Source organism: Culicoides brevitarsis, chromosome 1 (genome assembly GCF_036172545.1).
Source record: "Culicoides brevitarsis isolate CSIRO-B50_1 chromosome 1, AGI_CSIRO_Cbre_v1, whole genome shotgun sequence".
Classification (NCBI taxonomy): Eukaryota; Metazoa; Arthropoda; class Insecta; order Diptera; family Ceratopogonidae; genus Culicoides; species Culicoides brevitarsis.
The window spans coordinates 34,152,779-34,167,811 of NC_087085.1; the positions used below are offsets into that span (position 1 = coordinate 34,152,779).

General features: G+C 28.1%; 1 protein-coding gene across 1 annotated transcript in view; it reads right to left on the reverse strand.

Annotated features, from left to right (window-relative positions):
* Positions 1-14,781, reverse strand: part of LOC134830228 (octopamine receptor) — a 71,967-nt gene extending 57,186 nt beyond the window's left edge. The window contains exon 1 of the mRNA XM_063843643.1: positions 14,728-14,781. The gene's annotated coding sequence lies outside the window, so the exon portion shown is untranslated. The remainder of the gene's footprint in view (positions 1-14,727) is intronic.
* Between the last annotated feature and the right edge of the window lie 252 nt (positions 14,782-15,033).

Consider the following 15,033-nt stretch of genomic DNA (forward strand, 5'->3'; position numbering starts at 1 on the left):
TGTTGATTTTTTCAACAAATAACGAAAAATTCCACGAAGGTAGAACGAGGGAAGTTTATTAACAATCAATTTTCGCTTGATGAGGGTGTTTGCTGCTTTTGTCATGCACATCATCAACCTCCGAGGCAATATGACATACAAAATTATGATAAAAAAAGGATTTGTTGTTACAAGCTCGTTATCTTTATGCAACGCAGCCATAACAGAAAAAAAACACAGGTGAGCATTTTTTTTCTCACTCTATTTCTTCTAACTCGTTATAAACTAAGCTAACAAGGCATGTGGATAAGCGCATATTTTGCATTTTTGTTTACTTTTCTACTCTAACGAACGCCTACAATCATGCGAGTCATTCAAATTGAGTGTCATTGTCATTTTAAGCCATTATTACAGGCATGAGTTGCAAGAAAACAAAAAAAAAACAAATAAAATTATTATTATTATGATAACAATAAATCCCGCATGAGCATGAAAATGAAAAAAAAGCCTCACGGAAAAGCAGGTCACGTGTAAAAATAACAAAAAAATTTTACTTGTCATAAAAAATACAACATTTTTTTTTTAATAAATACCTTTTCCGTGATGTGAAGATAAACAATAACGAACGTTTAAAAGGCTTCGTATTACTTATTATTATTGCTAAATCCATCTCAAATATCGTGTACCTTCCTTTATCATTTTTTTCTCGTCTTTTTTTCTTCGTTTTCTTGCATGAAATTCCGGATTGCCGGATTTCTTTCGACATTCCGTGCACGGAAATGCCGCCGCCGCTGCATGATCAACGTGTCATATGTATCTAAGACACTAAGACCATTCACGGGATAACAAAAGCAACTCACAAATAAAAGTATAATAAAGGAACTGCTTGCAATATTTCAGTTGCTCAACAAACACACACAAAAAAAATGTTATAACGAGCGAATTGTTGTGTTCAACAGACACGTAACACGCCGCCGTCCGGAATTTTTACCATGTTAGAAAGCGCCTGAAATGCAATATAAAAGTTTATTTTGCATTTTTAGCGCATTTTTATTGTTTTATTTCGTATTCATTTACGTGTTCGACGATGATAATTTCCCGTCTTTTTATAGAAATTTTTTTTTTTATTTTTTGAAACAATTGCGATAGAAAAAAAAAATAAAGTCATAGAAAACTAAACGAAGTTATAAACAGACAATAAAAATAAAATGATAACGATAATGAAAAGCGAAACTGCAGGCATAATAAACATTTTGCATGTGATAACGTTATATATGAAGTTTTATGTTGTGTGTAATAAAAATCTACGAGAGAGAGCATTTTGTTAATTGTTATTTTATTTTTGTTGATATTCCATTTCACTCAACAACAGAAACTCGTGAATTTGATACTTTACAGACTTCATTAAATCTATTTTAAATTTATCATGAGCTCGAGTTACGATAATTATTATTAAACTTTTAATTTTGCTAAAAGGATTTTTAATTCCTTTTTTCCGCGAACAGTAACTTTTACTGAAGTTTTTCTTTTGTGCATTATCTTGATTACGTTGTTTTGTTCCGGATGATTTCTGAGAAAAAAAATGATTATTTAATGAGCGAGTAATATGCAAGGAACAAGGCTTCGTTTGTTTGCTATTTATATAATTGTTGACAATCATTGCAAAGTCACTGACCCACATGCTGATGAATGCTTTGAGTATAATGTCAAGGAGACTTCTATGGAAATTTATGTTTTTCTTATTATTTTTTAATGTTTAATTAAAATAGAGTAAAAGTTGTTTAGAAATATTAGAGTTGTTATTTTAAATAAACAAAAAGTTTATTTAATTAACTTTTAGGATGAAAAATGAAACTTTTAATGATGTTTTTAAATTTTTCATATTTGATAAATTTAAATTATTTTTTTTATTTTATTTAATTTGAAAATAATTGTAAAAAAATAATTTAATTTAAACAAAAAAAAATTAAACGAAAAAATCGATGAAAAATTTTTTACAAACAAACAAAAACAATTTTTTTTGATAAAATTTAGTAATTTAAAAAAAAGACAAAAAAGACACAAGACTGATATAAAAAATATTTATTTTTTTTATTTAAAAATTACTTATATTTTTTTTTATTTTATTTATTTATTTTCATTATTATTTTTTTTTATTTATTTTTTTTTTTTTTTTTTTTTTTTGATTAAACATATTTTACAAAAAAATAATGTTTTATTCCTTTTAATAAACTTTTAAGTTTTAACCGCATGTCAATCAATTTACATGAGATGGCTATACTTAAGTTACATACATAATTTTATAAACTTTTAAAGGGACTCTACAAAGGCAAACATATTTTAAAAGTCCCAACATTTTTTTAATTAGTTCATAATTTTTATGCATTTCACATTTTTCTTTAAATTTCCATGAATTGAAACATTTTCCCTTTGAAGTGAAACTATAAAATATGTCAAACATTTATTTTTTTAAAAACTTTCCTGAGAGGCAATCTAGCCAGCCAGAAAGAATCTTATTAAAACTTTAAATGACATTCCAGACAGAAATTTTAATGAATATAAAAGAAAGGTAATTAAAACATTCAAATATTCAATTGATGAAAAATTCATATTTTCTAAAATTTAAAAAATTTCTCCATTAAATTCCACGAAGAAGCAACTGCATAAAAAGAATAAAAATGTTCACTTCACCCATTTATTTTAATTATGCAAGTGTTTATGTTAAAAGTATTTTATGTGACGTAACGAGCACAAAGTTAACTCTTGCATGGAAAAACAACCCCATAATATCTAACCATGCATATTCTTGCTCTAACAACTTTTTCCTTTTGCAAAATTGTCGTACGGAACGTATTTATGCAAGGTAAAGCACACTTGCCTCAAGATTCATAATTTTGTGGCGGTTGCATCTCCTAATTATGAAAAGAGGCAAAGTGTGTGTGTGTTACTTAACAATGTTCGTCATTTAAGATAATAATAGAGGTTTTGCGTGTACTTAGGATAATAGCTGCGAGAGAATAGGAAAAGTGAGAGAGACAAGAGATGACGAACAACAAGAAAACAATTATGAAGGCACGTACAGGCAATTATTTCAACTGTGCGTCGAGGATGGATGAGTGTGTGTGCAGCAGTTGCATTATTTCCGTTTATTAAATTGTTTTCCCATGCATGCCAAGTCTTGCAGCGTGTCTACAATTACTACCCGATCATTTATATTCAAGTGAAATCGCCCGGAAAATGATAAAGATAGAGGCGAACTATTGTTCTCGTGATATTTATTTGCAGGAAATGGCATGAGCATCGAGAATTTGTCATGTTATTAGAATTCGCATTCATCAACCAAAGAGGCGGATTATCTCAAAGGCTTCAGATTCGTCAAAATAGTTCTTGAAATTTTTCAAAAAATAAAAATTTTGTCAACTATTATTCGTTTAAGTTTTTTGACCCAATTCACATTTAAAAACTTTGATTCAATGCACAAAAAATAACTTTGGCCCAAAGCACAATCAACATTTTTGTCCCATTTGACATTTTAATGTTTGACCCAATTCATATTCAAAATTTTGGACCCAATTCACATTTTAAACTTTTGACCCAATGCACATTAAAAACTTTGACCTTATATACAATCAAAATTGTTGCCCCAGTTAACATTTTAATAAGTTTGACCCAATTCACATTTTAAAAAAATGACCCAAACACATTTTAAATTTTCACCCCACATGATATTTTGAATTTTTACCCCAACTCACATTTAAGACTTTCGTCCCAATGCACATTTTCGATATCTAACTCTGTTCACATATTTGAATTCGTTGTTCAGAGAATATTTTTTTCGCTTTATCGAGATTCAATTCGTCCAAATCAAGCCAAAAACTTATTTTAATAGAAATTTCAAAGAATATCATCAATAAGCATCAAAACATAAAATCGAGAATTCGGTTGAAATATTGATACAAAAGGTAAACATTCCCATTTTGGACACAAATCAATATTGATCATCAGTTATATTTAAAATGTTTTCCAGTTACTCATTTATCATTGAGCAACTGAGGAAAATGTAAACTAAACGTTCATAACTTCCATTAATATTATTACTTCTCTTCAGCCATAAAGCTCCAAATGTGCCCCACATATTCCAAGTACTCTCAAGTCACAAGATTTATGATGTGTGAAGAGATACATTTATATTGTCGTATCTTAATTGAATATTGTGTCGCTTATAGAACTTGTACTAGTTGCAAAATATAATGAATAATAGCTGCCGTTATAAGTATACGTATCGGAGATCCTTGGGAAATTTATGAACAAAGTGAGGATATTATCGCCCGGCAGGCATTTCTCTCATACATATATTTCAAAAGCGAAGCTTTTTTGTCGTCCCCCAAGTGTGTGCGGCAGAGTGAATAAATGTCATAATTTCTATTGTTTTGCAATGCATTGTAGGCATGAGTTCACTACGATGACAACAACGACTCACTGTAAATCTGTAATCTATGACATGTGAAGTCAAGTCGACTTGTTGTATGGCGATGGAACCTGTTGCATTTCCTCGCCGTAATTCAATGAATGTATGTTTTCAGGTTGAGTTTTTGTTTTGTAGAGTTTTATGTTCGCAGAGTTTTTTTTTATTTTGTTATTGTTGAAGGCGGTTTGACAATGAATGAAGTTGTTTAAAGTAAGTTAATCTGTTTTTTAATTCTGAAAAGAATTTTAAAAAAATATAACAAGTATTGCACTTGATTTAGTTTTCAAATCAAAACTATGTCAAAGAAAAAAATTTCTTTCAGTTTCAATTTTTTGGCATTTTTTAGTTATAAAATGATTAAAAATGATAAATTAGAGCCTTCTGACAAATTTTTATCCATTTGGAGCAAGATTTGACAAAAATGGCTTTGACACAGTTTTTGACATAGTTTTTGACACAGTTTTTGCTCTTCATTTAGTTTTCAAAACAAAACTATGTCAAAGAAAAAATTTTTTTCAGTTTCAATTTTTTGGCAGTTTTGAGTTATAAAATGATTAAAAATGATAAATTAGAGCCCTCTGACAAATTTTTATCCATTTGGAGCAAGATTTGACAAAAATGGCTTTGACACAGTTTTTGACATAGTTTTTGATTTAGTTTTGCTCTTGACTTAGTTTTTAAAACAAAACTATGTCAAAAAAATTTTTTTTTTAGTTTCAATTTTTTTTCAGTTTTGAGTTATAAAATGATAAGTTAGAGCCCTCTGACAAATTTTTATCCATTTGGAGCAAGATTTGACAAAAATGGCTTTGACACAGTTTTTGACATAGTTTTTGATTTAGTTTTGCTTGTCAAAAAAAATTTTTTTTTAGTTTCAATTTTTTTCAGTTTTGAGTTATAAAATGATTAAAAATGATAAATTAGAGCCCTCTGATAAATTTTTATCCATTTGGAGCAAGATTTGACAAAAATTGCTTTGACACAGTTTTTGACATAGTTTTTGATTTAGTTTTTTTCTTGATTTAGTTTTCAAAACAAAACTATGTCAAAGAAAAATTTTTTTTTTTAGTTTCAATTTTTTGGCAGTTTTGAGTTATAAAATGATTAAAAATGATAAATTAGAGCCCTTGACTGACAAATTTTTATCCATTTTTTCAAAACAAAACTATGTCAAAGAAAAAATTTTTTTTCAGTTTCAATTTTTTTTCAGTTTTGAGTTATAAAATGATTAAAAATGATAAATTAGATTCCTTTTGATAAATTTTGATCTATTTGAAGCAATATTCTGACCATGAAAATGAACATTCGACGAAATATAATTGGATTTTCATTTTTTGCACACTGAATACCACAAAAGCTCTTAATCGCATTATTGTCAAAAAATTCCCATTCCTCGATGCAACGAGGCACGTAACAATGAAACTTTGCAAAAATTACTCGAAAAATTCAAAGAAAATCGCTGTTACTCTCGTTAAATTTGTTTTTGTTGTTCCTCCGCCGAAAAATACACAAGAGACTGCCATCACCGCACACAATGACTCTGCTTTGTGGGTACCCCGAATGTTTTATTGTTTGTAGTAACAAAAAATGCTTCTGCGGCTCTGCTGGCATTATACCAAAACAATATTTACTCTCTAGGCATTTAATGGTAAATACTCGCTCGTTGTCATAAAAAGCGAACAATTTTAAAGTAAGAGTGTAATTACTTGTGTGTTTGGTTTATTTTATTTTTTCGAATGATGCAATGTTATCATCGTCGTTCGTTCGTGCGTGTCGCTCCTCTTATGAGACTTATTTGTGTGTGAAATGAATTGAGAAATTCAAATATGCTTTATCTCTCCTTTTTTCGTTTTTTTTTTCATTGATTCACAGAGGCACGTAATGGATAAGAACCGAAAATATATAAAATTTTGACAATCAACGTTATTATCATAAACATGACAAAAAAATGGAATTTTAATAGATTACTTACTTTCGCTTCAAATGACACTCTTTATACATTTAATATGTGTGTCGCACACAAAAACATCCCCCAATATAATTTAGATTGTGTTTATACACTCTTCTTCATTTTTTTTTTCAGCTTCTTTATTCTCGTATTTTTCGCATATTATAAATTGTCTCGGGAGAATTATTCGTGATCTGGAATACGTTCGACTTGAATGAGTGAGAAAAATGAAGGAGATAATCTCTTGGTACACCTCATCTTTGCCGCAGGAATTGAAAAAAGGGTAAGTTTGACACTTTTTGAAGTAAATTTCACTATGAATTTTTTTTTTGCAGGTCTGAAAATTGACTTATTAAAATGTCAATTGGGGCAAAAAAATTGAATGTGTATTAGGTAAATTTTGTTAAAATGTCAACTGGGGTAAAATTCTAAGTGTGCATTGGGAAATTTTTTAAAATGTCAATTGGGGCGAAAATACTGAATGTGCATTGGGACATTTTTTAGAATGTCAACTAGGGCGAATATTTTTAATACACATCGGGTCAAAGTTTTTAAATTCTGATTGGGTCAAAAATCTTAATATGCATTGTGGCACATTTTTAAATTGTCAACTGGGGCAAATGTCGTGTTTAAAATGCTTTAAAAACTTGAAATATGCATTGGGATGAAAAATCTATAGTTGTAAAATGGGCTATTTTTGATATTTGATTTATTGCTTTAAAGCGAATTTTGTTAAGAAAAACCTTAAAGTTGTATGAATTTTCGACCATGAAAGAATCAAACGCTTAACTTTTACCTATTTTTAAATAACAGAGTAGGTCTTTGACAAAAAAATTATCAACTGGACAAAGGAAGAAGCAGAAGAAGTTAAATCGATGGAAATACTTGAACACACAATTTCTATAATAAATTGATACACTTACTGCTTAAGCGTCGCTTTCATATCTAAAAGACATCCTGTACCTAAATGATTCTAATTTATTTTAATGCCAAAACTTTTTTTTACGTTTTTTTTTCTCTTTTTTTTCATTTCTTCATTGTTGCGGCAGGAAATAAGAGGATTATCTCTCCCATCCATTGGACACTCAATGAGCAAAAAAAAAGCAGCAAGCAACAGTCCATCTTTCAAAGAGACAGAGACACAAAACCGTAGTTTAGGTTGATTGATTTGGATTATAAAAATTGAAAAATAAACATGGGCTTAGACGTTGTTGACAAAAGAGCCGTTTTCCGTACCTTTTCTGTGCTTGTTCGTGACATTGATCACAGAAAAAACACCTTTTTCCGTTCAAGGTAAAAAAAATATTTTTCTCATTTTTTTTTGTTCGTCGAAACCCAACTTGAATCCATGCCATTGTGGGGTGTGAAACTATTGTTTTGTCATTAAAGGCAGTAAAAATAATGCGAAACGATTATCACTTTTTTTCGCAAACAGACGTTTCTTTTCTTGGTAACTTGGAAATAATAAATGGCAGAAAATATTGAGAAAAATGGAAAAATAATTTAAACGAAAATTTAATTGTGGATTGTTTTTCAATTTATATAACATGAAAAAGCGAAAAAAAAATAATTCGAGTGAATGCATCATTGAACTGATTGATTTAGTTTTTAAATAAAAAAAATTGGTTTTTACGGAGATTTCCTGTGCGAGTAACGAGAAACAGGAAATTAATTACACATTCGAAGAAACTTTTTTTTTTATTAAAAAGTTATCTCTGAGCCACATTTTGATGGATTGGTCGAAACTAATTTGAATATTTTTCTTTCTCTCGGTGTTTTTCTCGTTTACTTGGCAAATATTCATAAGAGATTGTTAACCACTGAACGTTTTTTTTTTATTTCAATCTCTGGAAGTAAAAATAATTAAAATTTGTTGAACTGGAAAAATCATAAAAGACTTGTGGATTTTTCTTTCAATTGCCTGAGGTGAGTTCAGGTATTACGTTCAATAAATTTTATTTTATTTGGTAAATTTCGCAAGAAAAAAAAATAAGCATAAAAGAGATTTGCTGTTAATTTCCTTTCGTTATAATTTAAAATATTTTCTGTCGAGAAAATTTTCAACTGTAAATTTTTGTTTTCTTCTAAACGTTTGTGAAATTTACGATTTTCGACTTAAAAATAACTAAAATGATCCAACAAAACTTGTTTAAACGTCTATCAAAAATTTTCAAATCATTCATTCATTAAATTACAAAAACAAGCAAAAACGTAAAACGTTTGTTTTTCTTCTAATATCGTTCGAAAATAAACTTTTTTATGTGTGGTTAATGATGTTGATTGAATGAAGATTTCATCGTAAAACCACAAGTTTACTTTTAAAAAGCGTAAATGAGAAAAACAGGAGAAGGGAAAAAAAAGCACTTTCAGCAATTCCTGTTTATTTTCTTTTCCTCATCTCCGCAATTAAACAAATGATCAAGCAATTTTCGCTAATTGACGTTCCTTTGACGTATGAAATTTTAGCGGATTTTGACGATAATTGATTTGGATAACATGTTTAGCGCACAACAAAAAGCCGCAGATAAAAACAACAACATTTCCTCATCCTTTCTGCCTTGCGGTTGATGATTACTTGTGTCAACAGTAATAAAGTGAAATATCTCGAGGAGTGTTTTACATCGATTTGTTTGTTTTTTCATGTAATTCAGATTATCATCAAAGAGATGGAAATTAACACTTTTTGTGTGAATGAAGATAAATATTTTCGAACAACTCCCTTGGGTGTCATTGAAATTTTTTAGTAATTACCGTGCAATGTTACTGCGACGACAAAGAGCTGCAAAAAGAAAGCACAAGTGTCAGTTATTTATGCGCTCAATAAACTATAAATGTAGCCTTGCGGCACAGCCATACGACGACGACGGGGAGAGAAAATGCGATAAGGATCGTGTAAATGTGAAAACAGCCATAAAACTATCTCACAGAGTGATAAATTTAACAAATTTCGCACACAAATGCAGCAGACATTTATGATGATGAAGTTGATACAACTTTTACACAAACTTCACAAAGAGACACGACAACAAAAACACCGACAACAACTCACATTATATCTCGCACACATATGTTTGCGCAATTTTTTTTTAAATGCATGTCAAGTATCAATAAAAGAAGACAAATTCAAAGTTTCTTTTTTGCGTCTTTTTTCATGTAGGCGCTATTTGTCATACGAGGAGTTGTGAAAAATTCACAGGGTGCTTCATTTTTTGAGCTCCAAGTCACGAGAAAAATATTTTTTGGGATAAAAGACGTCCTTTTTTAAGAAAAACAAGAAAAATTTTAAGATCTAGCTTTAAGAAAATAACAAGGTCAAAAAACTAAAAAAATAACAAATAAAAAAATTACAAATTATTTCAAAAAATTCTTAACAATTCTAAAACCTAATGGAGATGATGGAGGACTAAAAAATATTCGATACGCGTTTTTTTGTTTAGCTGTAACAGGTCAAATTATTTTTTTATGATTTTTTGAAAATTTTAAAAGAGGTTTGTTTTGCTTCTCGTGCCATCTCGATTTTTGTCAAAGTTTTAAATTTTTTGATTAAAATGTGCTTATTTATGCTTTCAATAATTATTTAAGTTGTTTTTGAAAATTTTTTAAAAAATAAAAAAAATAATTAATTTTCTAATTGTTTTATTATATTAAATTTCAAAATATTTTAAAATTTTAATTTAATAAAAATTTATGAATTATAAAAAAAAATTTCTTAAAAAATAAATTCAAAATACAATTAAAAATTATTTTTTAAAATAAAATATCGTAATTAGTAATTTTTTATTCATTTAAAAAACATATTTTATCAAAAAAATGAAGATTTGAATAAAAAAATGCTCGAAGGAAAATTTTGAAAATTTTTTTATTAATTCTTGTACAAATTTTTAAAAAATTAAAAAAAATAAAGTTTTTAAATTAATGTTAAGCTAAAATAAATTGAGATTTTTTTCTGGCAAATGAAAAAAAATCAACCTGACAAAACATTGAATTTTCACAGTGAAAGTAAACAATCGTCCTTATCAAATAAAATTTCTCGCAAGTGTTATTGTTGTTACGAACTGTGTCGGTGTGTCACGTCACGCCAACGACAACACGTTTGCAGTTCAGTATTAAAAATAACTTGAAAAAATAAAAGCATTATATCCACACACTTATAAATCATGAAGAAAATTGAAAAATTTTTATATGACGATACTCATCGTTTATTGCCATTATTATTATTATTATCATTCCGTAACATTTTTCACTTCGTGCGACTTGGAAAGACATTCTTTTATCGTCACAAGGGCACAATGTCATAAAATATTGACACGTGACGTCGCGTTGTGTGTAGTTTAAAGTTGTCTCAACAATGGCTGGCAATAAATAATGAAGAAAAATACAAATTTGAGTTAAGTTACTCCGCCTCCGGTAAGAAAGCATAATTTATTTGATGGAAATGATAGTCATTTCCGTTTTCTTCCCCCGTCTCACCACATCACATATGTCATTCTTCGCCACTTTTCGTCTTTTTCATTCTTTTCACTCCGTGTCTCCGTGATAAATTCATTCTTGAGCACTTTTCATGTCATGTACAACGAAATGACTTTGTAACAAAACAACCAACAACAAGAAGTGAAAAAAAAATGGAGAAGCGACGAAGAAGAAGTACGACGAATAAATCAACACCATTAGTTACGTTGGTAATTTGTCGTACCAACGAAAAAAAAACATTGAGATAAGTCGTAGTTTCCTAATTTCTGTGTGTGGGTATGTTTGAAAAATTGTCGCACGGCGGTGCGATATTCATGTGACAAAATACACAAAATTACTTTTCTACAAATGAGTTCATATTTCACGGATGATCCTTTTTTGCTAAGCACAAGCATGAAATTTTTGTTTGTTTGCTTTTAATTTTAGACGGTTACAGATGTTACATAATTTGAATGGAATTGGACGCTGAAGATAAAACGGAGAGGAAAATTCGTGTGAAAAGCTTAAGAATTTGCATTTTCTTCATGAAGGTAATTTTTCACGGCTTAGAAAAAAAAATTTTAAGCACGCCAAAAATGTTCAGTAAGTCTTCGTTATTTTAAATTGTCTCCATTTTCACATATTTGACTTTGAAAAAAATGGTTTTCAATGTCTTGTTGCAGATCTTTTGGATTGCTCTCAAATCTTCTTCAGTCATTGGCATCATTATTTTTAAGCTAAAGTATTGGATGAATTTCCATCCTTCCAAAAGGAAATTTCCATAAGGAAACTTATCAAGCATTTTCTTCATACGAGTCATGAAATAAACTTTCTTTGATATTTTCTTTTTAAATAGATCAACCGGAAAAGCTCAAAGCCTTTTTTATTCCAGTTTTTATCCTATTTACTATATTTTGAGAAGAATTAAGATTTTCTATAATTTTTTTTTTATTTTTTTAAATATATTTTTTTTTTAATTTTTATTCCTTATTTTTTTAATTTTTTTATAATTTTTATTAAATTTATTTGTAAAAAAAAAATTATGATTCAAGTGCGAGAAATCTTTTTGAGTTCAATTTTAAGTCCTTATTTTTTAATTGCTCAATTTTTTACATATAAAATTACAAAAAAAAATTATTTTATTTTTTTTTTTTAAATTAAAAATTAAAAAAAATTAGTCGTGGAAAAAAATTGAAAAGTTAAAAAATAAAGATTTTTTTTGTGTAAATTAAATTTATTATTTATTTATTTTTTTTTTATTAAAATAAGATATTTATTTTATTTTTTTTCCGTATTTTTTTTTATTAAAAAAAAATAAATCAACTTTTAAATTCATTTTAAATCCTTTTCAGTGAATTTATTCCATTAATGCGCTAAAAATGGTCCACTTAACTAATTACAACTTCAATTCAACAAAAATTAATCCCTCTTAAAAAAAATCTTGTGTAAATGTTCCCCAAAATCCCCTTTAATCCCACTTTATAATCCTGCATAATTTATACAATAATTTGTATTAAATTAATTGAATTCTCCGTAAAAAGGAGGACAGTTGTTCATGATCTTGTTTTATTTTTTACTTTGTCTGTCACTTCTTGTTTGTTCATCTTGTTTCCGCTCAGTAGCAAGAAAAGCGAACATTTTTTTCCTACAGAATCAGGAAACTTTTTCTTCTTCTCCGATGGCTCTCTTCTTACCACAAAAACATGTGTTCGCTAGAAGTAGCATCGTAGAGTAAAAGTTTTCCTTTTTTCTCCGATAAATTATTAACAAGCGAGTATTAGAAAGTTTCTTCCTTGTTTTGCTGTGTCGTCGTGTACTGAAAAAAAAGTTGTCCATAAACTTTTTCATACACGAATTAATCTGTTACACTACAAAATTTATTATTATTATTATAATGTCAAACGTTGTTTGTCACAAATCCAATCATAACTTTCAATACACTTTTTTTCGTCGTAGGTTGGGCAAATTTAACAAGATTGAATGCGGCAACAAGAGACTAACAGCTGTCGTGTAATTACAGGTATTCGATTACATCATCGTTACATGCTGATTAATATTTCATCAGAATCAAACACACTTTTGTGGAGTAAAACAAGGTAACAGTCCTAATTAATGAGTTTCGTGAGTTTTCCTTGATATATCAACACCTGCCTTTTATCTTGATTCATGAATAAACATTCGAATGCGTGTGGCGACACATTTTCCAAAAGGAAAAGACGGTTCAACTGGAAAAACGAGCATTAAAACATTTTTCTTTTGATCTACAAATTTCCTCCTCCTTCTTCTCTTACGCGTTACTTGACGACCTTGATCCATTTGACACACAATTTCATTGTCAATTCACAGAAAAATACGTCGATAGGAAGTAAGGTACACGTAAAAGGGGTAGTTGTCATGGTGAGTAATATCAAATTGTTTGACAAAGTCATTCGGAATGTAATGATTGTAAATTTAGGAAAAAGGGAGAATAATTGCCTTTTGAATAATTTATTCTGTTTGTTTGTCAAAAGGAGTACAAACACAATTTTTCACCTTGTAATAATAAATCAAAATTTTTTATCAAAATTTTTCCATGCAAATTAAATTTCGGGAGCTCAGCAACGATTACTTTTGTACAGATTTCCCAAAGGTTGCCTATAAATCAAGTGAATCTGTTTTTTTTTACGGGAAGTGAATTTTTGGAAAAATACTGAAATTGTATTGACAAAGGTTTTTCTTATCAGTTTCCTGACAAGAATTCCTTGGTGAATGGCAATTTTCACCTAGAATGAAAAAAAATCACAAAGGTGAAGATAATATTGAATCGAAACATTTTTCTTTACACTTTGGTACCTTTTTATTATTGATGACTTTTGCTGAAGATGATTTTATTATTTTTTTAGGCTGATGCAACGAAAGAAGATATTTCACGTTAAATTATTTTTTTGGTTTATTTTCGGTGATTAAATAAATAATTTTTTTTTATTATATTTATTTTGTAATGAGAGTTTTCACATTAAAAAATTAATTTTTTTTTTCTGAAAAAACCAGTGTTTTTATTTTGATATTTTTAAGAATGAATTAAAACGAATTATCCTCGAAGAGAATGGTATCTTCCATGAGTTATCTCCGTTTAAGTTTTTGAATTAAGTAAATAGTATGTGATGTATTGTTTAATTTGTTTTTTGACGAAAATGTTATGTTCATTGTATTAAGTAAATTAATGTTAATTTTAGAACGAACGATGTACCTTATATGAAAAATTGTGCTCAACACACGATGTTATGGGAGTAATAAAAAAATATTTGATTTAAAAAAAAATTTCAAAAAAATAATAACTAATTCTTTTCAACTAAAAAAATCATTAAAAAATTTGCATTTTTTGCTATTTTTGATTTTTTATTAATTTAAAAAAATACAAAAAACGAAAATTTTTTGAATTTTGAAAACATTTAGTCAAATTATTTAATTATTAATTTAAATATTTACTTATTTAATTTCAAAAAAATCAAAAAAATATTTTTTAGTCAAATAAATCGTTTTAATGCGATCTGAATAAAAATATTGCTTGCGCCATCTTTATTTTTTTTTTAATTTAAACTTTTTCAAGAACTTTTTTCCTCCATGCAACACTTTAATAAATCATCAAAACCTCATTGATGGCAATAAAAAAAATTGCTCTTCCCGTAAACGTTTAATAAAAGGACATTACTTCCACTTGAACAGAATTAATTAGTTTTGTATGGCTTATTTTGAAACCATTATTTTCCCATTTATCGCATCTTCTCGACTAATTTATGTTTATTTTTTTGCGAACAACAAGTGAAGATGCGACAAACAAAGGCGACCACAAACAGAAAAAAAAATAAAAAAAATTATCTTGTCGTCGTTTCGTTCCGCTTACCTCAAATAAATACAAATTATGTGCTTGTTCTGTGGTTGGAATTTTTTTCTTTTTTTTTAACTTAATTATTATTGGACTGTTTCTTTATCTTTGTAATTTTTATGTTTTTCACTGTTTTTTTATTATAATTTATTTTTTTATATAATTTCTACAGAAAATCACTTTTATCACATGAATTTAATTATTATTAATAATTATTTTTTTTAAACAACTATGTTTAGTATACAATTGTTAAACATTGATAACATTTTAATACTAAATTTTGAAATAATTTCGTGGCATTGAAAGTTTTCTATAATTTCACGA